The sequence below is a fragment of the Corvus hawaiiensis genome, chromosome Z (genome assembly GCF_020740725.1).
Source record: "Corvus hawaiiensis isolate bCorHaw1 chromosome Z, bCorHaw1.pri.cur, whole genome shotgun sequence".
NCBI lineage: Eukaryota > Metazoa > Chordata > Aves > Passeriformes > Corvidae > Corvus > Corvus hawaiiensis.
In genome coordinates, this window is record NC_063255.1 from 30970567 (window position 1) to 30995621 (window position 25055).

Genomic DNA, 25055 nt, shown 5'->3' on the forward strand with positions numbered 1-25055 from the left:
GCAGCAAGCATGCAAAAAAAAAAAAAAAAGTTTTCCTTAGTCTTGCTTCATTCTGTTGTTGGTCTCACCCTTCAAAACTGCAGAAAAAATTAAGACTTCCTAAAGAAAAAGCCAGGACCAGAGACTCAGGTTCCTTTTTGGTTTTTTCTGACAGAAGACAGAAAAGGAAGTGCCTATTGGTTGAGCATGAAGACCCAGAATTTACAGGTTATAATTTCTCATTGTACTCTCCAGACTAAAACCAAATAATCTGGAACTTGCTGAAAGCAGAGGCACCAGCTATTAAGTGGTAAGATGTTCTGAAGGAAATAAAGAGAAGCCCCAGGACTGCAGACTGACTATTCCAATGGAGAGAAGTTCTCGGAGAGGAGACATGAAGCTTTGTACAGAAAATTGAGGCAAAGCTGAATAGGTCAGATTCACGGGATCACAGAATATTAAGAGTTGGAAGGGACCTCAAAGACTGTCTAGCCCCAACCCCTGCTGCCTTGGGCAGAGACATCTCCCACTCTGTCAGGTTGCTCAAACCCTTATCCAGCCTGGCCTTCAACACTGCCAGGGCTGGGACCTCCACAGCCTCCCTGGGCAACCTGTTCTAGTGCCTCACCACCCTCAGAGTGAAGAACTTCTTCCCACGATCTAACCTAAATTTCCCCTCTTTTAATTTGTACCCATTACTCCTTGTCCTATCCCTACAGTTCCTGATGAAGAGTCTCTCTCTGGCATCCCTGTAGGATCCTTCAGATACTGGGAGGTTGCTATGATGTCTTCACACAACTTTCTCTTCTCTAGGATGAACAGCCCCAACTTTCTCAGCCTGTCTTCATAGGCAGGGTGCTCCAGCCCTCTTAGCAGGTTCGTGGCCATCTTCTGGACTTGCTCCAACAGTTCCATGTCCTTCTTATGCTGGGGGCACCAGAGCTGAATGCAGTGTTCCAGGTGAGGTCTCAGCTGAGCAGAGCAGAGGGGCAGAATCCTCTCTTCTTGTAGCTGTGTCTAGGATTGCCCTGACCCAGGTGCAGGACCTTGCACTTGGCCTTGCTGAACTTCATGGGGTTCGCACAGCCCCACCTCTCCAGCCTGTCCAGCTCCCTGTGGATGACATCCCTTCCCTCCAGCGTGTCGACTGCCCCACACAGCTTGGTGTTGGTGGCAAACTTGCTGAGGCTGCCATTGATCCCACTGTCCATGACGCTTGTAAGATGTTGAACAGTATCAGCACCAGTACTGACCCCTGAGGGACACCACTGGTCACTGGTGTCCCCATGGAAAAAGAGCTGTTGACCACAACTCTTTGCCTGCTACCATCCAGCCAGCTCTTTATCCACCAAGTGCTCCATCCATCAAATCCATGCCTCTCCAATTTGGAAACAAGGATATCATGTGGGACAGTGTCAAACACATTGCATCTTGTCTCTAACTTCCTGTGTGCACTATCCAGATCTCATTAAAACAGCACCAGTTGGCTTCACGTTCAACACAATGCTGCAAAATGGGGACAGGACTCTTCTAATTCAGACTTAAGACTACTTTTTCCAAGAAGGCATGCTGTATATACTTAACAGTTTTCAATGACAGCAAAAGATATCCTATACATAATACTGCTTCACTGAAAGTAGCATTGTATGAGAATGATCTCTGTCATAATGCAGATCAGTTACACTTACATCTAAACATTACTTGAGTGTCTGTTATTGCTTGCTTCTTGTCCTACCTACAAAAATTTAATTCTACAGAGAAGTAGCTTCCAAATTAAAAACACATAATATCTCCAAACTTGCTTATACCAAATAGGCCACACAACCTCAGTCAGCTAAGTATATTCACATATCTGCTGCCTATTGCCCACTCAACATGGATGTGTGATGACCAGAATCTTGATAAAAATCCTGAAGGCGGCCAACTGGATGAATCCCCACACTTATTCCAAAGAAAAAAAAAGGTCAGCTTACCAGCTCTTTAGAAAGGCAGACATGACCCTGCTGAGTGTGACCACATTGTCTCTGTATTCTTGTTCACATGAGCAGAAGCTGACCTAATTGAAGAAGTCTTCTCACATGCAGTCATTCCTGATCATCACTGTAGTATGGGCTGACCAGAGCCATTAGGTCAGAATTCCTAAGCAGGGAAGCACATGGCACAAGAAGCTGTGCCAGTCACCTTCACTAAGAAAAAAACAGTTTTCTGGTGTCTCCTGAACCTGTAGAATCTGCAGACATGATGGCAGCTAGGAAATGAGCGTTGTACAGGTACTGTCACTCATCCCTCTGCCCAATAGGTACCAAGCCAGTAGAAATTTATTTCACATCCAGTTTGATATGTAGTGTCTAATCCTGCAGTAAGGAAAACCTGTTGAACAGTAGGCATCTTAAACTGTTTTCCAGCTCAGCCTTGCAATCAATGCCAATTCTCTCGTACAAGACTTTTCAAGCCATCTGTGCTGTCACTTTGTGGGTGTTTACTTTTTAAGATTGGGCCAACAACAAGATTAGTCATTAATTTTCTTACATTAGTCTGAAAACTGCAAATATTACTTCTCCATCAATGTCATAGTCCTAAACTGCTTCCAGTTACTCTGATTAACAATTTACACTTGAAGTTCCACAGTCTGCAATATGCGTTAGCCTAAAACATCCCATTGAGAGAGACATATGAAATGGTTATGCCATCAAGCCATTTAAGATATTCAGCTGTCTTTAGAAAGCAACTACATGTGATTATTCCTAGTGAACTGACTGGAGCTGAAACATGATACCAAAAGAGCAGAAAAGTAAGTGTACTGTCCGAATTCTCTAGGTTCTCTTATTTTCTCATCTATTTCTCGATCATATCAGCACACATTCTAACAAGGAGAAAGTAGGTAATAAAGCAAAACAAAGGGAATGCAAAATAGTGAGGGCATGTTCTTATCTTACCTCTCAGAGATCTGTTCTACTAGTCTGTTATGACCTTACCAACCACACTTAATGTTTGCCACGTCAGCTCCTCATATTTTGCATTTTTATAGCATCACATCTGCATTTTTATTGGTAATCTCATCTTCAGGAGAATTTCCTTTCCACCGATGGAAGTCTTCACAGCTGTGGAGAAAAGTGCAAACATTTACTACAAATGTTACCCTAGAGGCTCAAAAGCCACAATACCATGATATAAACAGGGAGGAATATGTACGAGGCACGTGAGAAAGCCATGAAAAAATATTCTTTAAGAACAACAAAATACGTGACAGCAAAGTATAGATCTGTTACTACATGGGAAAAGAGAGCAAACAATGGGTGACACAAACAAATACTGCACTTCTTTGTTTTCTCTCTCTAATCTTCATGAAACTGTCACCAGACAACATTACAATGCAAAAAAACACTGGCTAAAGTAAGGAAAAGAACAGGATAAAAATACTGTGAAAGCTGGCCAAGTTTAGAGAAAGGTGAAGGAAACAGCCAAAGCAAACATAAAGATTACTGTTTCTGAGAAGTAGTAGAGGAAATGTGAAGCCCTGTGAAAGTGCAGGGCAAACATATATCCACTATTGTAAAAGGGGAAAACTGACCCTTTGAGAGCTCTGAAGTAATCACTCTAACTTCTCCTGCAGAAACCACGGAATTTGGGACTAAATGAAGCTCACTGTAGAGGAAAGGAAGAAAAAGACAGGAGGAAGGCATTTGTCAAGGATGGAGTAACTGGCCTCACTTGTAAGGTTACAAGAGGATGTAATACATACCAGTTTCCGTAAACCTGCACATCACTTTCTTGTTAGGGCACAATGAACCCATGGATCTCAGGAGCTCTCTAGGGAGCAGAGATCTGGCTGAGTGGTGGTCTATTTTTTTCTTAGAAAACAGTCAGAATAGTTACTGGAGATTCACTGTAATTTGTGGGGAGAGATGCAAATTGTTTCCCATGGGGGGGTCTGTCCTGTGCCTTGTGTTATTCAGTTGTTTCATTAATGACTAGGAGAATGAAGAGTAAGTGCATTTACAGTATTTGCAGATGACACAAACTGAAAGGTGCACTCGGGAGGACTGGAACAGAATTCAAAATTACCTCTACAAATTGGACAGATGGCCTGGGGTCAACTAGATGAAATGCCACAGAGACAAGTGATATATAGTGAGGGGAAAAAACCAAATGTCACATATGAAAAAGGCAACCAGATGGCTAGTATAATGTTAGGGGTTTGAGGGTGAAACTAACTCACAAAGAGCAGCAAGATTCCACTGCACCTCTTTTGGGATGTGTAATAGTAATGTTGAATAGACACTCCATGGGAGGGGAAAGGTTTCAGATGCAATACTGTGTCCAGAATGGACCACTATACTTTGAGAAAAACGAAATATTGTCTGGATTAGTTCTTGTCTGTAAATATTACTTAAGGGATATTAGAAGAAATTGCAGTCCCCACTTGGCCTGAAGTCATATAGCAATCCACAGGTATAAGACTTGACAAAATACAAGATTTCTGCTTCCTTAGACTGAACCTCTTTGGACATGTTCTTAATGTCATTGATAATCTTAGTCTTGCAGCTAGAATAAGGATGTCTTTAGGTTCCAAGCTTCAGTAAACAAGACATTTTTCTGAAACCTGGAAGGCCTCTGCATTCTGCAGCCCTCCCTCCCTTCCTCTCTCTGAGTCTCGCTGTGTCCTATAAAGAAGTCTGCAAAACACTACTCTTTGCTTGCCATATGATCAGCAATACGCATTTTGTGTCTGCCTAGGGCAAGTACACTTCAAATAAGTTCAAGTGGCTTAACCCTCCTTCCGTCCACATGTGCTTTTTATGACTTCCTTTTCTGCAAACAATTCCACTGCTTCACTTTCATTTCACTTCCAATAAAGGATTGTGTTTTTTGTAGAAGCAAGGACTTCAATGGCATTTCAAAGCCACTCTACCTGTTGGTCAGGGAGACTGCCTTCTTCTATTCTTGTTAGACAATTAATCATTCTGGGATTTGTTTTCCTTTTAATAACATATCATAATTTTGTTTTGTTGTTTTCCTGGAGCTGAGCATGATCACAGACAAAGTTTGCCTTGGAATAAGAGCTGGATACTCAGAAAGGCTCTACATTTTTTTTTTGGTTGTTCAGTTTTTGTTTGTTTGGGGGTTTGTGTGGGTTCGTTTTCTTGCTTGTTTTTTAAATTCTTCCCCCAGCCTATCACCAGTCATGGAAAACAAAAATCTTATATTCCCATCATGAAATGTAAGGCTTTTGAACAACTTTGAAGGCTTTGCCAGAGCAAAAAAGAGGACTTTTTACCAAGAGCAGTTGCCCTTCATATAGAGTTCAGTATCTGTGCATCTGTTTTCTACTACCCTTTATGATCAGAAATCTAATTAATCAACATCATGCAGAATATATGCAGCTACACTGATTGCTAGAGACACATTCAAGTGCCAAATGTAACCAGTCTTTTCTGACGCTGAGAGCAAGTATGGAAAATGACTCCCAGCGCATAATATTAGTTCGTTTTTCCAAAACTGTAGGAATTGCTGATAATGAGGCACCTTACAACTCAGAAGTTAGTGGAGTAAGCCTATTAATTGTCACATCCTTACTTCCTTCTCATAGGTTAACATAGAATACTTCAGTTCTGTGGATTTTTTTCCTGTCTGAAACAAAATTTGTCTCATCTATTCATAACCATACATCCTACTTGAGTCTTGATGACTTGGCAAGAAGTCCAGGAATGGCTGGAATTTCGATAATAATGTGTATTATAATTTCTTGCTACCACGATTTCTTGCTAAGTCTTCGTAAGACTCACAGTAAACACTTTGCATGTTAGGCTTAATTTTCTTCTTACGTGACATGCTGCACAAAGTCACAGTGTAGGTACTGGTGTTACAGCATCTTGCATAGAGATACAGCTCGAACTGAAATACAACATTTGGATAAAGGTATTAAAATAGAATGTTTTGTTGCGCAGAAAGAAAAAATATCACAGTGGCAATTTTTACCTACTCTGAACTTCAAAAGAGTTTCAGGACTTGTCATCTATAATATCGCCTCTTCTGCAAGAAGGCTGATCATTCACCCATCTTTGGAGAAAAATGGTACTGACATGGTACTTAGTATGAAACTTAACCTGGTTGTGCAGTTGTGCCTGATGATTCCTGCTCCACCTTCTTTGGGGTAGTTTTGTACAGTGGAGCAATGCCACCACAAGAAGGGTGACAAATGTTAGCTCCAGCCACATTCATACCCATCAGCACAAAAGACAGATATGCCTCTCAACTCCCAGGACAGGTAAGGTCCACAAACTTGAGGTAATATTTCAGTCAATGATCTTCTGTGTCCCATTCGCAACAATCACCATTTCAAACACTTGTGTATTGGAATAATGTTCCCAAGTTCTTTTAATTTAGTTCTGTTCTCAGCTGACATGGAATTGTGATGCATCCTGGTATGTCTCTTAATAATCTTTCACCACTCTGAGCGATCTTCAGAAAATGTGTGCTCCTTCTGAAGATAATTAGAGAAGCTATTCTTCCCTTTCAAATGGTCCCTTGGGACCATAGGTTATTCCTGTATCATTTGCCTGGAGTGAATCAAATACATCTCAGAGATGGATCTGAAGATCCTGTGCCACACTGTTGTAGCCAGCTAGCACGCTGTCCCAGCACCAGGCAATCTTCTGCCTGCTCCGAGCAGGGAAGGATGGAAGCCGATCGCGGTGCAGGAGGGCAGGCAAAGCACCTGCTCGGGGTTCGCCTTGCCCACTGATGGCAAGGGTGTGTGAAGGAGGTAGGGAAGAAACGAAGGGACTCCTTCATGGAGGGAGAGGGTTTATTGGAGAAGAAAAATCCATGGAGAAAGCCAAAGAAGCGTGGCTTGCAGGGGGTCTTGTACCCCCACAATATGGGCGTGGAAAACACACAGTAACCAATGGAACATCAGCCAGCAGGTGTTACCAAGGCGGGGAGAAGGAATTACAGCAAATGGGAGAAGGGGTAAGCAGGGAGGAGTAAGAGGGGAAAATTAACTACCGAAATCCATAGAACTCTCTGGAATTACAACCAAATATGAGAAATAAGGGGAGGGGAGGGCTGCGGCCAATGGTAAGGCACGGATTTATGTATTTTTCACAGCCTTTTGAATGCTCAGGGCTTTTGGGCTGTGGAAGCATCAAACCAATGGACCTTTTGGCCCACTTGATCCGGCTGGCCCTGGGGTTGGTCATGGTTCAACGCAACAATCCTGTGTCATGTTGTTGTTGTCACACTGGGCTTTTTTGTATCCTCCCTTGAGACGTTATCCCTGACTGGAGTCTCCCCAGCAGCTTTACTCTTTTTTCAGACTTTTGGAGGCTTGTGCCTTACCCATCTCATCTGACTACACTTTCTACTCTCTAGAGAGAACTCCATCTCTGGCTGGAGAACTACTTTACTGCATGCAGGAAGGGAAACACTGTGTCTCTCGGTCCCTCCAACTCAGGCTAACTGCATAAAACCACCCCAGTGCTCTCCATCAATGGCCCAAGAATGGCTTTCTCACTACTGGCTGCTGCAAAAATATGAAAAACTGAGGGGAAAATCATACTGCATAGGGTAGACATGGGAAATGCACCTTCATATGAACAATGAATATTCTGGGAATCTGCATGAATCAGCAGAAAGATACTACAGTATAAAGAGTATACAGTACAGAGAATGTAATTAGAACTTGGCTAAGCATAAGGAATGAACAGAGAATGTGTTTAGATTTAAAGGACAATAAGCAAGTAAATTTAACAAATGCTTTTGTCCAAACCAATTCTTTTATAAATGTATCACAGGCTCACAGAATGGGTAAGATCGAAAGGGACCACAGTGGGCCATCCGGTCCTACCTCCCTGCTCAAGTTTCAAGCAGGGTCTTCCTAGAGCACATTGCACAGGATCTCACCCGATGTTTCTTTAATATCTCCGGTGAGGGAGACTCCACACCCTCTCTGGGCAACCTGTTCTAGAGCACGGTCACTTGCACGGTAAAGAAGTTCTTCTTCGTGTTCAACTGGAACTTCCTGTGCATCAGTTTCTGCCCGTTGCCTCTTGTCTTATTGTTCAACACCTCCAAGAAGTGCCTGGATCCATCCTCTGACCCCCTCCCTTCAGATACTGATAGACATTGTTAAGGTCCCCTCTCCATTGTCCCTTCAGCTGAACAGATCCAGCTCCCTCAGCCTTTCCTTGTAAGAAAGATGCTCCAGTCCCTCGAACATCTTCGTAGCCCTCTTCTGGACTTGTTCCAGAAGCTCCATGTCTCTTCTGTACTGAGGAGTCCAGAACTGGACGCAGCTCTCCAGATGTGCCTCACTAAGACTCAGTAGAGGGCCAGGATCACCTGTTATGTTTTCTAAGCTAGCCTTTGTTTTCAGTCAATAAAAATATTTTTCTGTCTTCCTGTTTCTTTGTGCAAGTAAAAGATATTCCTTTATTTATATGTGGCATTTTTTACCTATTTTCAACTAATAGCAGAAATAATGTTTTATAGAAAGGATTATGTAATTCAAATTCTTATGAAACATCAGAAATCTGTACAAGACAGGCTGAAGTCATAAGGATCTGTGTTGTCATTTAAGAAACAAAATACTTGTTCTTTAAATTCTCTGAATTTTTCCTCCATTTAATTGAATCAGCCAAAGAATCATAATCTTTGAGACAAAAATGCTAAAAAGTATCCCAAAGCAGTATAAAAAAGTTTCATCTCATTAGGGAGAAATTGAGCTATAAAAGCCAGATGAAAAAAGATTGTCATTTGCATGAAGGAAATCCCTAAGGACACTCAAAATGCTCACAAGTAAAGGGCACAATGACACCAGGTCCTGTTATTTTCATTAATCCTTTAAAATGTAAGGCAGAACAACTGGAATATCTAGAAAATGAATAAGCTGTAAAAAGAAATCTAAATGTTATTAAAAAGGCAGATATATAACAGGAAAGGGTGTTCTGTGTAAACTGAAAGAAACTGTTCAGGAAACACCAGAACCAGACAGATACCACACATGGCTTCAAGTAGGCATGACTGGGGAATCTAAATACAGTTCTCTGTATCCATGCATTTTAATAAAATCAGTTCTAAAGCTGACTGAATTGGCCTAGCGCCTGTAAGCTACTGGAAATCATAATGATGTCCCAGGATACACACACAATGATAGCACTCTGCAGGTCAGTGACTGGAGGCAAAAAAAGCTGATGGATTTGGAAGGTCCAAAAGATGATTTGGACAAAAAATCCCAAGGGAGTAAAAACAGTGCTGCATGTGAACGGGAGGGACAGAGAAAGAACAAGAATGGGGACCACCTGAAGTGTGTCAGGCCTGCAGAGGATCAGATACATGGTGTATCACACAAATATTCCCACCTACCTGTCAGTGCTCCTTCTGGACCGAAAGACCTATGAAAAACAGAAACTTTTTTTTTCCCAGTGAAACCCTTCAGATGTTTCAATAAGATTTTGATTTGGAGCTTTGAAAAGCAGTGGCATTTTCATTTTTCAGGAATTTTGTTGCTGTTTTCTACAGTTTTCATCTTGCTACTCCAAAGAGAAGAAAAAAGAAAGAAAGAAAGAAAGAAAGAAAGAAAGAAAGAAAGAAAGAAAGAAAGAAAGAAAGAAAGAAAGAAAGAAAGAAAGAAAGAAAGAAAGAAAGAAAAAGAAAGAAAGAAAGGAAGGGAGGAAGGGAGGGAGGGAGGAAGGAAGGAAGGAAGGAAGGAAGGAAGGAAGGAAGGAAAAGAAAGAAGGAAGGAAGGAAAAGAAAGAAGGAAGGAAGGAAAAGAAAGAAAGCGGAGAGAAAAATAGTATTTGGAAAGGGATAAGCCATTTTCTGATTGGTGAAAATCTGTCCAGATCCACTCCGAAGGTCTGCAGTGAGATAAACAGAGAGAGACAAATGACAATGCAGAGGCCAAGAGACAACATTTTTATTATACTGGTCATTGTAGTTATGCTTAAAGAAGACAAATTGAGATGAGATGAAAGGGTCTTTTAAAATACAGATGCCTTGTGCTAAAGAAAAGGCTCTGCTGACATTCATTTTAAAAATCTGTATTTTCCACAAAATATTTGCTGAACTGTGAGGGTTAGAAAGAAGCAGTTTTACTCTGCTAGTTCCTGAATGTTTACAAGCTGCTTCTGCCCTAAGGCTTTGGTTGATTCAAAGTGTTTGGATACAGAAATCTTACAACTTCCCAAACCAAAGCCTTGTCATTTTAGTCCACATTATATGCTGTGGGTTCACATGGCAACTGTGCTCAATGAATGACTACATCTTCACCTTTGCTCACAGGAGAAGCCAGGCTCTCTACTTGCATCTCTGTATGCAGAGATGGGATTGGCAGAGGGGTCACATGAGGCCCTCTAAATATTGTCGCAAGACACTGTGAAGAAATGCTGAGTAGGGAGCCAGGTGCAATCTTAAACTCTTAATTCCAGCTGGGTATCCCTGTCAGTCTAGTTTTGCAGAATGTGATAGTCAAAGGCAAGGGGCACCCTTCAAGCCCATCAGAGTTCCTTTGGAAATGATCAACCATACACAAATTAGAAATGCAGTTTCTGACAGAAGCTGTCCCATGGGTGTCCCCCAGTAAAAACTGTATGAATATTGCAGTTACATATTAAGAGAAGGATGCTGAGGAGAAGGAAAATTATGTACTGGGTGGTCATTAATTAACCAAATTCTATGCAAGTTATGGGGAACCTACAGCAAAGAAATGGTCTTTGCCCCAGAGCTGCTCTGGTATTATAGTATGCTGAATTCATACAGAGCTTTTTGTGAAGAAGATTAATATGTGTACTCGAAGGCCCGTGGCAATTTCTTCTGCTAAAAAGATCATTCCCACTATTCACAGTGAGTTTATGATCATTACCCTGACAGGTAACTAAAGAATACAGAACGGATAGTTATTTTTCTGTGCTTAATATTTCACTGTCATTAGAAATTAGAATGATGCCTAACAATTAAGAATTTTTCATCTAATTCAGCTCAATTTATTAAGGTGCTCAGTTAGAATCCTAATTTCTCCCTCAGCCATCAATCTGCCAGGTGTGACAATACGCAGCTAGTTTCCTCTCCTTGACTGATATTTTCCTGAATATTTTTCAGTTGCATATTTTCAGTGAGATTACACAGAAAACTCTGGAGATTTCTGATGGCTGAGAGATTTTGTCTGTGATAAAAATGCATACAACAACATGTAATTAATTCCCTAGTATGTGACCATGCATACTGCAGTTAGCACTTCTCCACGTTTCTATGAAGGAGATCAAGACCAAGAGAAGGCTAGAGAATGGACTTTTCAATTCTCTGGAAAAAACAAGTTTTCTGATATCAATTTATTCTATCCTGAACTGGAATGAAAACACAGATAAGAAATATTTGCAGTGGGATTGAATTTGTTTAATAATTTCATTTGTGGAAAAAAATACAGATAGTTGTCAGATAGTTGGGAATACTGGAAATCTGGGAGCTGTGCAAGCTAAGTAGCAATCTGACCTACCTGATGGCCTGACCTGGCAGGTCAGATGCATAGCTGGAATACCTACTCCAGAATTTTTCCATTTATTTGACAAGTCTATTGGAGACAACTGCTACACAAGACTGAAAGAACATAGGAAGCGTGAGAAACTTTATTCCTTGAAGATTTTCCAACAAGGGGCTTTGCAAATTTGGGATGACAGGAAAGAGAGCAAACAGTTCTCTCACAGGACAGAAGTTCTGATCAACTGCTTGAACAAAGACAAAGGCCCAAAAGAAGCCAGCTAAGTTGCACTAATTGATAAGGAAAGAAGTGGAGCTGAGAATTTTATTACCAGCAAAGCACTGTAAGGGTGGTGAGGCACTGAAACAGGTTGCCTAGAGAATGCCTCCTTCCTGGAATTGTTCAAGGCCAGGTTGGATGGAACTTTGAGCAACTTGCTGTAGTGGAAGGTGTCCTTGTCCACAGCAAAGGGGTAAGAGCTGAGTGATCTTTAACATCCCTTCCAACCCAAACTATTCTTAGACAACCAGTTGGGGAAAGTGAGAGTATCGATAGAGTTGTACAGATGCATAAGGGACATGCAGGGGAAAGGGGCAGAATATGGGGGTAGACAGGAAAGCTTATAAATTAAATGTTTATGTATGGATATGTGGAGTGTGAGAATTTATTTTCTCAGCTGTGGCAATAAACAAAGGAAAAGAGGCAATCAGGCTCAAATCTGTGCAATTATCTTTGCTGGAAAAAATAACCAGAAACAAACCTTGTCAGTGACAACGGCTGATGAACTATAAGAATCTGTAGGCAAACCTGGAAATTGGCAAAGCATAAGGATGTAAAGCTGAGGATCCAGGGTGTTGGGGTGGGTCAGTGGAACTATGCCAGCCAAGGAGGAGATGTGCAGGGAAGAGGGAGCAGGGAGGAACAAAGAGGTGGGGTGGGCAGACAAGGGTACAGAAGGCGCCTGTCGCCTGTGAGCTGGGGCTGCTCAGTGGCTTGTCCGGCAGAGCCCTTCACCTGATCACCGCAGTGTGTCCTGCCTGTTCTCAGCCACCTCTCTGCATGACCTCATGCCCTATCCCAGGCACGTGGCTGCTGCAGGACTCAGTGCCAGGGGCTGGGGAGCAGCGTGAGGAGCGGGGAGCAGCTCCTGGAGCCGGACCAGGCTGTGGGCGCCTCCAGCCAGAGGTGCTGGCTTCAGAGTGAGTGAGGGGGGGCTCTCAGTGCCAGCAACTGGAGTGAGGGGGGTCTTTAACCTCCAGCCACTGGGGGAGGAACAGTTTGTATCCTGAAAAGCAGCTTCTGGGGTCACCAGTGTGAGTCCATGGCTCAGCACCAACAGCTGGAGTTGGAGCACAGGTCACACAGAGCCCTTGGGCTGGTACCAGCTGCTGGAAGAGGTGAATGTTTGTACCTTCCCCAAAACCTGCTGTGCATGGGGAAAGTCTGTGTGTGTGTGTGTGTGTGTGTGTGTGTGTATTCACTGGCAATCTTCAAGCTGATACCAGCTGATGAGCAGGGCAGACTCAGTTCTGAGCTGAGGTATCAGATGTGCAGACAGCCCATGCTGGGATTTGGGGGACCTGAGAGTGTGGCCTGCTTGTGGGACGAGTACATGAGTGCTGTGTGTCTGCAGTGATCACAAAGCTGGATCAGCAGTGAGTCAGGCACTCAAGGGCAGGAAAGGGGGCACAAGACTGGGGAAGGGGTACTGGGTAGGCAGAGGGGCCATGATGGTACTTGTCATAACCACCAATGTGCATGTGTGCATGTGAACTGGGACAGCGTCATGTTAGCAAAGCTAGCTAAGTCCCTGACAGGCTAGTGAACCTTAGTCTGAGGCAGTAGCAGGCTTAGGATTAGAGCTGTCTCACAGAAATTTGTAATAGCCAACAGACTGCTTGCTGTTGTGGATGTTTAATAGGTGTCTAGAAGTGGAAGGTAATCTTCCTGCAAGAGGTTTGACTTAAGAATTGTGAGATTTTAATTACATCTAGTAAGTCCTATTATACTGTGCTGTATCATGCTGAAGAACACCTCAGGAGATATTAAAAATTGAATTTCACAAGGAGAGATACAACCAGAAAAAAACACACATGAATGTGAATATTGAATACCATTATTAAACTTCTTCTAAGTATGTTCCTCTTCCTTGCCACAGATTATTTGACTTTAACTTAGTGCAGTTAGCAAGATATCTTTGCAAAGAATTATCAGGATTATTGAAAAATTTGGGGATAGACTATGAGAAAATATCACAATAAGGAAATTGATATAAAAATCAGAATTAATAGACAGGAAGACTCATCACAGTAAAAAAAATTCACAGAACGTCCAATGATCTGTAGTCTCTGCAAAGCTTTGCCTGTTGCCAGAGTCTTTCTTTATTAAACTCATTCTCGGTAGAATTTTAAACATGACAACCTTAGTTAGCTTGAAGTTGGAATGATTGCCACCAGCTGTGCTATCAGTATGATGGGATAAATGACTCCTCCATTTATATGTGACATTTAAGGTATTCGTGATCCTGCATGCATATATAGACAGCTAAAAATACACTCAAGGTTGATAATAAAAATAAAAGGTTGTTACAGAGAAATGTATGCTTAAGGGAAAAAAAACAAGCAAGGCCTGTTAAAAATCCCACCACATTTAAAACATGTTTCACTTTCAGAATAATTTTAAGTCTACAGGTTTTGAAAGCCATATCCAGCATCAAGACAGACATTTAACTGAACCGGTTCCTGAGTAAACTGGAAATGGAAAGAGTGAATGGATTCACAGCCAGAGTTTCCTCTCTCACAGGTTAACACAAAAGAAAGTGGCTTCTTTGAGAATGAGTCAGAGGTCCTAGAGCTCTTTCTGGTTCTACCTGAGGCTCACTCCCAACAGACATCCTGTGATAAATAAATCCTCTGCCTTAATAACAGACCTGACATGAATGAAATAGCCCACTAATCCATTCCTTAAGGAAGGACAATTAGGGATCACTATTTTATAAGCTATATACAGGTAAAGCTGAAAGGACCTCACAGAGGGACCTTACCATTTATGCAGTTTATAGAGCAAGAAACTGCGGCCCTGTGGGATGAAGTGACTTGACTGAAATAAGTGGCAGGCTGAGAAACACCTCCTATATGACTACTGCTGTCTGACTACAAAAATGATTTCTTCCAGAATTCTTTGCATGCAATGGACAAGGCAGTTTTGAGTTGTGTGACTCCTAGAAAAGTCACCGAGAAACCTTATTTATGGATATACCCACTTGCAGAAGAAAGTTGTTTCTTGAGGACCTTGTCTTCTTGAACATGCTATACAGCACTCTGACTTTTACTGGTCTAGGTCCTGCTACCTCCCTGGAACCGCTCAAGACCAAACCTCTCTGTGACCACTTCTAGAACCCCAGATATGGCAGCTCCTTTCCTCTGCCATAATGCCCCTGTGCTAGGCAGGCTGGCAACCTCTAAGAGAGTGACAGATGCTTTTATTTCTCATTTGCAATCAGAGGAAGGTAGCTTGAATTCAAATGTAAAATAAAGTTGCACATAGCAACCATATTTTTCATTATTTTAACTTTCTTTTTCAACAAGGCATTTTCCATCCTTGACCCACTGTATGGACCACCATTAGAAAGGCTGCTGCATATTCACATGCACACTTAATTCCCTTCCTAACTCATAGGAAGAAACCCACTCTTACCTCCTTTATAAAGCAGATAATGTCTTAACATTATTTGCAATCCTTAGATTGCAAAGAGGTTTGGTAAAGAAATTTACTTTGCTCTCAAAAGCTCTATTTGGCCTCTACTGTTCAAAGACACGCCTCTTATATTTTCAATAGCAACAGAAGTTCTGTTCAGTGTGGTCTATAAAGTTCTTTGTGAGGATCAACAAAACCTAGAGGCAGGATACCTGGGCCAGAGCTGGAGCTGCTTAGGATTAATGAACTAAAAGCATTCTTAGGGATGCTGCTGTAAAGGCATGAGTTGTAATGATAACTGAGAAGAACAGCTGAAAGGAGAAGCTAATGCAAAACCAATTAATTTTGGGCTGGCAAATGCATGAAAAGCCCAGTAGGCCACCTGAATACTGTTCACTCAGGGGTGACTTAGCCCTGTGAGGGAAGTAGACAACCTAAAGGAGGATGTGAAAGAGCTTCCCCCTGATCTTTGGGATGGCAGAATCTAGTAAGACATTTCCAAGCTCTGGCTCAACAGTGCTCGCAGGGATGTGCAGACAGAGAGAGAGCTGAGGCTGTGGTCTTACACATACTTTCAAAGTCACCACCAGCTGACAAAACATAATCTTTGCTCGTGTGTGAGTGGGAAATGGTTCTGCAAGGAGCTTGTCCCTGCTTCCATTCTTCCCTTCCCACACAGGTTTTCTCCCTACCTCCAGGCCATCAGCAAGAAGAAAGCAGATGATGTTTCCCATTCTTCATCATGGTTATATGAGGGGTCCTTATATTTCCAGTGCTATAACACTGCTTATGGCACATTCTCTCTGTTTGATTCATAAGGTCATTACCATTTAGCCCTGGTAATTTTTACCTTTTCTGTCCCTGCTTTTAGGATGAGATCTGAAGGCAAGTAAAGAGAAATGTTTCAGGAGAAGGCAATTCAATTGATGTGTTGCTTTGCAGAGTGGCTGGTCACATTGAATAGCTCTTCACCTACAGCAGTGAGACTGCAAAATAAAGCCATGACCACAGGCAAAGCCCCAGTTATTTCTGCTGTTTCTCTACAATTTTATGGGTATGTCTGAAAGAAAACAGATGACTGACAATAGCACCTCCAGACAACTAAACAGTCCTCTTTTTCTTGCCTTCCACCCTCTCTCTTTAATACTCTTTACAGGATTGCCAGAAATGGCATTCCATAATAAAAGTATTTCAGCATCTAAATAGAATGGAGCAAGGGATAATGTTGAATAAAAGCCACATTGCAAACACTTTATCTTGGTTTATTTCTTTTTCTGTCTTTGAAGAAATGTTAAAAGATTTACTTCCAGGATGTCCCCCCCTAGCCCCTCTGACAAAGGCTAGCAAAAATAATAGCACAGAACTGACTGGCCTGACATCTGAGCTCCATATCTAGCATTGTCTCCATAACACCCAATCCCCAGTCTACATAATGCAACTTTTGGAAAGCTGCTCTTCTGCAATGGCTCTTCCATCTGCCTGTGCATGGCCTCGTGCTCCATGTTCACAGAGCTCCCTCACTCAACAGATTCTCCATTCTCCATTTCTACCGCCCCTATCAAGAGACAAATCTCTATTACACCCTCAGTTCCATCCAATTACTTAGGCATAGTGAGCCAAAACCAAGGAACCTCCTCCCCTGTAGCCCAGGTTTTGGCCTCTTCTGCATTAGTGAGAGGGTGAAGGTAAGCTGAAAAGAGGTGAGATAAAAGAGAGTGAGATGGTGCAGGTCTTTTTCTGGTCTCAGTAAGAAAGGTCTGACAAAAAATTGCTTAATAAAAGAGTTGCTTTAGAAAAAAGGAAGAAATATAGATATAAAGTAAATCTTACATCACTTCAGATGCTGAGAACCCCATGGCTTTGCAGCATTGAGTGGCTCCTGGACGCTCAGGTTAGCTGTACTGTGGATCACTAACCTTTGATTCACAATAGTCTCCAGAACCCAGTCACGGAAGGACCCCTCCAGAAGATTTTCTTACCATCATGCTGATAAGTACTCTATGCTCTTCTTCTTCCACATTTTCCACCCTATGCTTGGTAACTTCTGTTTGGCTCACAAGCTTCTGTAGCAAGGAATGTCTTCTTTGCATGCTGATTATGCGCCAAGAACAAAATAATTGACTTTAACATAGAGTCTATAAGATTTCTACCAGGCATAAAGTGGATTTCACAATTACCCATCACTAATGTGATGCCATTAACTTAGTCCTGAATCTTAACTAGCCACTAGAGCAGGCCCAGTTTTGCAGCGTGCATTTAAAACCTGGCAAAACAGGAGGTGGTGTATGAGTAAGAGCCCTCTGTCAGTGCTCTGTGCCATGTGAGGAACATTGTTCTGAAGGTGTTTCATGCAATCACTGTAGTAAGTTTGGCTGTGATGAGCTGGTACTCGCATTTCATTCATTACTGCTTTGTTCTCTAGAAATTTCCTTTAGCATACAAACAGACTACTTGGATTTTGCTTTGTAAAAAACATAGTAATTGCTTTATGTAGCTTCTTGTGAATATGAGAGCCTTTGGGATGTTTGTTTAATGAAACCATTTTTAGCAGATTTATTTTAAACATAATTTTTAGCAGAAAGTCATTGCTTGCCATGAAGGCTTTTACTCTCAAAAGGGTTATTGTTGCACTGGGAATCATACTGACCATAATAAATTAAAAAAAAAACGTCACAGACCAAAAGTGAAAAAAACACAAAGCAGAAATTTTAACTCTGCTTTCTGCTGCTTGCATTATACATGTATGTTAGACTTCCATAGTTCTTTTGCAATTTTCTCACTCTGGCCATGCATAGCCTAAAAACCTGAGCCATGTATGGTTGGATCTGCATGTGTCTCACTGAAAGTCACTCAAAAAATACTGTGTCTTGTTTCTTTGATGAGGTACTGGTTGAAGAATTGGTCTGGAGTTACACTAGGCATTGAACAGACAAAATAAAGATTGTCACAAAAATTCTCTTGCTTTTGGAATATGAAATCAGAAGTACTGTAGAAAACTCAGGAATCAAGCTTGGCAGGGCCTGAGGAAAGTAATGGTTTAATCACCATACCAGGTTCTGGTTGTTTTCTGGTACATATTTGCATAGAAGAAGCCAATGAATACCCATAGACCTCAACTGATATTTCATGGAAGCAAGCAGAAAACAGATTCAGGCAGGTTGCATAAACTATTTTCTTTCCTCACACAAATATTAGCATGAAAAGAAAGTACTTTTCAGGGAGAATTCATAAATATCTTGAGATAAGTACTGAGTGAGAATCCAGGAAACAAAAAAGACCATACAATGTAACAAAGGGTGCCTGCCTACAACAGAGCAACAGAAAATGGAAGAGTTCACACTTAGAGAAAAGTTTCATAAAATTTTTGAAATCTAGATTTCTAGACCAGTCAGAGCCAGTGCCAAAGGACAGAGCATTAAACGTAATGAGAAGGAATAAAAAATTCATGGCACCAGAAGGCAAAAGGTGGGTATTATGTAGTAGTATAAATTAAGGAAAGATTTTTGCTATACATTTTGAGATACATGATGCCTCTCTAGACATTGTAAACTCCAAGTGACTGTGAATGCATACAGAAGAGCAAGAACTTCCCTTGTATGTTATGGCATGTTTGACTGAAAAGAAATGACTAGAACATATCACAGGTGTATCAGAACAGCACTTTATACACAACAGTTTCTCAAGTCGATCACCAGCCAGGAAGTTGTTGCAGTGGGGATTACTGCAACATGCATAAAACAGCGGGGCCTGTGGAAAGAAATAGGGACCGATTCTTGATAGATGTTTCAGAGATGTTTATTTCTCCAGCTGCATGGCCGGGGACTGCCGAAGAACTGTTGCAATCATGGGACCCGAGGAGGGGACCCGTGCAGGGGAACACAAAACAACCAATGAGGCTGACCAGGGAGTAGGGAAACCCCGTGCCTCTACCCCAGGATCCCCTCCCCTCGGACCCCAGGCCAGGGGGGAGGGACCCCAACACTTCACCCTTTTGTTTTAACTAAAAGAGATTTAAAACTTAACATTGAAAACAACTGGATAAACATAAGATAACAAGAGCAGTTTCAAAAGTAAACAAGCCACCCTCCTGAGTCTCTAAATGTCCAAACAGATTTTCCTCTGGAACATCTTAGGGTTGGCAGAAGGGAGACAGGACTCTCTGAGCATGCTTTGTGGGGAAACTCAGGCAGGAGAGGGTTTCTTCCATTTGTACCTGTTGAAACTCTAAACAATAACAGTTAATTTCTTCCCGCCCCTTTTTCATCTCCCCCTCGGCATTGGAGAGGAGTTGTGGGGAAAAGGAATTGTATAGGGAAGCCACGGGGTGAAAAACGGATCAGGAATAAATTGGGGATGGGGTAAACTTAGGAAAGGGTTCATATTGGGTATAGGGTAAAAGGGGAAAGTAGGTTGTGGGTAGGGAAGTTGCTGGGATGGATATTGTTTATAATTTTGTGCATAACGGCTGCCTTTGACTGGAATACCCCCAGGCCCTGTCACGTGGGCCGCCTGTGGGCCTTTTCTTCCTTGCACTATATCAAATTGTACAACTTCTCCATCTCCTACACTTTGGAGCTATTTTTCAGGGTTATTCCTTTTAATGGCAGTTCTATGGATGAATACATCTTCCTGGTTGTCACATCTCGTTACAAAACCACAGTTGTTTTTGACATTGTTACCATTTCACAATTCCTGTGATTTTCGTTGCTAGAACTTGTCCCATTACATGCTTGCATCTGTGTTGTGGCTGCTGGTCCTGTGTGGCCACTGCCTTGCTGACTCCAGCGGTCGGACCCCTGCACTGCTGCTGCTCCGCACCCTCTGAGCAGCACTGCTTCAGCTCAGTGCTGCACTGCAGAGCTTCTCGTGTCACTGTGGAAACTGCCGCTTTTCACTCTACAAAGCTCTCTGAGCCGTGTGCTCAGAGCGGGCTTCCACACTGACCCCCGGTTCCTGGTTGCTCGCAGGGGTCGCCTCTCTGCTGCACGTGGCCCATGGCACCTGCAGCACCTGCAGCGTCGTTCCCTCACTTGTGGTCGTGGGGCAGGGGACCCTGAGACAGGGATGGGGTCAACAACAAGGCGCGGGCTCCCAAGGGGGCCAGGCACATCCAGCGCAGGCACCTCTGCCGGCACGGGTAGAGGAGACCCTGTGGCTGCAGTCACATGCTCCTAGGATGGCTGCCACGCGGTCTCAGCCATGCGATGATGGTCATCTTCCGCCACAGAGGTAATGGGACCATGCAAATGCTCCTGAAGAGCTTCACTGATTACAGGAGATGCACGGAGAAGTTCTATCACTAGTCCATATTTTGACTGAGCCAATATCTCACCCAAGATTTCAGACCAAAAATTCCAGTTACCAATTCCAGGAGGATTAATATCAAAATGTAAGTCTCGAGAAATATAAAAGAAATTTTTGAAAAGCCAGTCAAAAAAATGTTCTAGATCTCCCAGAGCAAGTTTCCTGTTTTGCTGTGCCAGGACTCCTTTACCTTCTAGATACATTTCTTTCTGCGGCTTAGACAGCCACATTTCCCACGATTCCTCCATAGTCCAGAGAGAACAGCCAAACCAAGGTGAGAAGAGAGATCCAGAAAGTTTCTTTACTCACGAATTTTTGGGGATCTTCAAAATCTTGATTGTTTCACAGTCGCTGACTCGTTATGCCCGCATTCTCCACCATTGTTGCAGTGGGGATTACTGCAACATGCATAAGACAGTGAGGCCCGTGGAAGAATAGGGACTGATTCCTGATAGATGTTTTAGAGATGTTTATTTTCCAGCCGCATGTCCGGGGTCTTGCCCAAGAACTGTCATAATCACGGGACCAGCAGAATCCTCCTCGCACAGGGGAACACAAAACAACCAATGGGGAACAAGATTGGCCAGGGAGTAGGGAAACCCCATAGGTCATGTCTCTACTCCAGGGACCCTCACCCCCTGGACCCCACGCCAGGGGGGAGGAACCCCAACAGGAAGGCAAGAAAATTACTATCAATACTACCCATCTCACAGCCCTCAGGAGCTCTCTTTGGCCATTACCTGCACGTGAAAAAAACATGTATCATATATGAACAGATTAAGTTGGCTGCTGCCAACATTCTGATTAAAAGTCAGTATTATCAACGCATCCGTTATTGTTTTAGATGTGCCAAAAGATGCAACACTGAAGAGGCTAAAATTCAAGAAGGACAGCTAGAGGGTGAGATCAGATGGCATTACACTTCATGTCCTGCAAAGTATGAGGTAAAAGTCAAGTGTCTCTATTCTTTACAGTGAGTCAGAACAAGTCTGGTTCAGTGGTGTGCAATATTGAATTAGGACTGAAAATCAAAAAAACAATATCTTTTTCATATATAAAAACCAAAACTATATGTAAAGTAAGGAGATGATCACACAGTCCACCATGTTTGCCCTGGCAGCTGATACAGACATCCAGTTTTCCCTATAAGAACTAGAAAAAGGCCTAATAAATTACGTTCACTGGCATAATAAATTGTAACAGTATCTCCTAAAACACAAGAGGCATTATGATCCTCCAACAGAACCAAAATACTATATGCAAGGAAATGCTTCAGGAGATGCCTCACCAGAAACATTTACAGCAGAACTGGACATCACAACTATACATTTATAATTATGATTAGAATGCAATTAAATTGTGAATTTACAATTGTGAAATTACAGCAACACTAGCAAAGAAGTTTGGGGCACTTAAGCCTAAACACAGAAATACTGGGATGGAAAAGGAATATCTTGACTTACGTTAAGAAATATCCAGAAATTTACCTGTTTGCTATTTTGAAGAGACCAACAAATAATTTTAAGTCCAGCTCTGCCCTGTGGTATTCTCCACTTTCCCTCTGCTTTTTTTTAGCCTCATTTCTTAATAAAGAGAAGACACAAATGAGCTACAGGGAGATGCTGAGGTGATGTGTGGAAAGGAGACTGAAGGAGAGCTGAGGGGCAGGCAGACAGGGAGGGAGAGGAGCTGCAGGCATTGCTGAAGGGAGAAGAAATGAGATTCAGAGAAGTCAAGTGTTACCAGCAGTCACCGTGTTTCAGCAGTAGAGACCAAATTATTATAACCCTTGTATCTCCCTCTCACAAAACCAAACAAACAAAATGAAAAGGAAAAAAAAAAGCAGTCAAGACAGATGTGGTGGGAGTTGGTGGTAAAGCACACTGTTTTGATTGAATACTATTTCCAAAGAGAAATGAGGGAACACACACTGCCTGCCACTCACTCCTGAGCTCTGTAACCCAGAGAGTACTTACAGATATAACAAAGAAGAAGCCTGGGTACAACAACAACATCTTCATCACAGCTTCATCGCTTTAATTTCTTGCTGGGTTTTCCTTGCACCTTAGGCAATGCCATTTATTTAAACTCCCTCCTGCTACACTTTCAGTCTGCTGGGAAGAGCAAACCAGATGTGCAGAAATTGGTTGTATTCACATGCAAACAGAATCATTAAACTATTAATTCAAAAGGCATCTTTAAACTTCACCTCCAAGCAGAAATTCCACTACATGAGGCACTCTTTAGTTTGTCATTAGCTAGTAATGGGTACACATTAAGCATGAAATAGAAGTCAGTAAAATCTTTATGACTGTAATATTTAAAGCCAAGGCACTCATCATCACAAATTAGAGTGGGAAGAGTAATTTTCTAAGAAGTTCTGCTCCCAGACTGGCTTTCAAAGCTAAACTTTCAAGAGGAGAGTAGACAGCAGATAAAATGCCACAAGTCACCATCTCCTGGGGAAGTACTGAAATGCAGCGTGGCCCTTTGGTCACAAACAGTGGACTTCTGAAAATTCCTGTGTAAGTTTTAAACATTCAGTGGTAGCCAATTCCTCCCAAAATTATCACTGACGATAGTGGGAGTGTGCCTGGGAATAAAAGGTACATCAGCATCCTATCTAAATAAACTTCACAAACCCTTCTCCTTCCAAGGTGAATTATTAAATAGTGGTGTGGCCAAGGATGCTCACACCTCTGTCACAGTGGATTATCTGGAGGTATCTAAGCACAGTGTTCTCCTTGCTGCAGCACAGATGCTTTGGGGACCCATTTATCAGGACAGCTGGCAGTTTTCTCTGAACTGTGCCTGCTTGTTGAGCACTCTTAGATCTGTTCATCTGCAGAGAGAAAATCTGTGTTTGGTCCAGTGGTCATTTCAGGCTAATCCTGCATCCTACAGAAGTAATTTGTGGCTATCGATGAGGAGAATAGGATGCAAAGCATGAACACTGAGAGGTCCTTTCTTGTTCAACACCCACCTTTCAGCGGCTCAAGTACCTGGCCAGGGCAAATTATGGTCATTTCAGAGCAGGCTGGAACAGAAGGTCCAGAGCTACTCCTCCTGGGAAAACACTCTATGGAGTCCGTTAATGTAGATCCACATCAGTTTCTTTCCAACATGACAAAGGAGTTCCCAGACTGGCTGCAGGATGTTTTCTTCCTCCATCACAGATCTCCAGCAGCAGAAGAGAAGCCCTCTGGTTAACTGGATCCCTCCACACATGCGCATGAAGCAACATGAAAACACTCGGCAGTGGTTGTTTCCTCCTCAGGAAACTCAGAGGGAGTGCAATGCCATCCAAGCAGCAATACTTGTGCTCCAGGGATCACAGTACAGCTGAAAGAGGCTGCTATGTCCTTAGGTTAGATATTAGGAGAAGTTTCTTCACCCTGAGGGTGGTTGAGCACTAGAACAGACTCCCCAGGGAAGTGGTCACCAACCCTGCCAGAGTTCAAGAAGTGTTCGGACAATGCTCTTGGGCACATGATGTGATTTTTGGGGATGTCCTGAATAGGAGAGATAAGAGTTGGACTCGCTGGTCCTTGTGGGTCCCTTCCAACTCAGTTTATTCAATGGCTCTATGATTCTGTGAAAAGTAGCCAAGAATTGTCATTTGGGCTTTGGATCTGGAGGGCAGGACAACTTGACCCTGTCCAGAGCATGGGTGCAAAATCCCAGTAAAGACGGCTTGAGACTGCATGCAAAAGCAGGCACCTCAGAGCACAGCCGCTTACCAGGCTCCATCCCTGCACTCTAGGCATGCTGGGCAGCAGGAAACAGTGTTTACACTACCTGATACCTTGAACTGCCATGAGCTGGCTGCATGATCCTGCCTTCTCCTTGTCCTCTAGGCTTTCTGAAAGTATCTCCACAAATCCTGCTGTCCTGGGTTGCAGTGTATTCTATTACCATCCTCATGAGATGTTGAAACCAGGTGGGGCAGTGTTCCCTTGCCTCCTCCCTCTGGACTATCTTCTGTTAATGAGCCCATCAACGCCTGGCCTCATGACTCATCATCCCATTGTGAGATGCTCCACCCAAAGGGGAGGAACCAAGCATTCCATCCTGGATATAATCTGAGATTCCAAACACCACAGACACCCTTTCCACTGGGTTCCCAGAGGACAGGAGCTACATTGCCACCACTGGACCTTCTGAGGAAGAGCAGACCCTTTTACAGGATCACCACTTTGACAGAACCACATCCACCACTTCAGGAGGACTGCAGCCACCATCTTACCGGACTGCTAGCACCACCCTGACTAACAGGGTGTCGGGTTGTATCCTGACGCTGTCAGTTTGAACCAGTGTTTTCTGCCTCTTTTTTATTTCCCCATTAAATTGTTATTCTGACTTTGTGCCTCCCACTGGTTTGTTTTCAAACTAGTACACCTGCTTCCATAGTCCTTGACTTCCCACAGAATGGAGTCTTCCACCACATCCTGACAAACACCTAATGTCCATCAGTACCTCATGAGAGCTGCTAAAGGCCTTCCTTTATACCTACATCTCACCGCAGGCAGGAAATATACTCCATTGAATTTGCAGGGTGTATCACAGCTTAACGTCCTGATACTTACAAGTGTTGAACAGA

The 25055-nt window shown here is 42.7% G+C and overlaps 1 long non-coding RNA gene across 1 annotated transcript; it reads right to left on the bottom strand.

The window, feature by feature from the left end:
* Positions 1-1095: 1095 nt before the first annotated feature.
* On the bottom strand, positions 1096-25055 carry LOC125319631. Its single transcript, XR_007200837.1, has 3 exons — positions 25042-25055; positions 5506-5512; positions 1096-1194 (listed from the first exon to the last, which is right to left on the bottom strand). It is a non-coding gene; the product is annotated as an uncharacterized LOC125319631 (long non-coding RNA).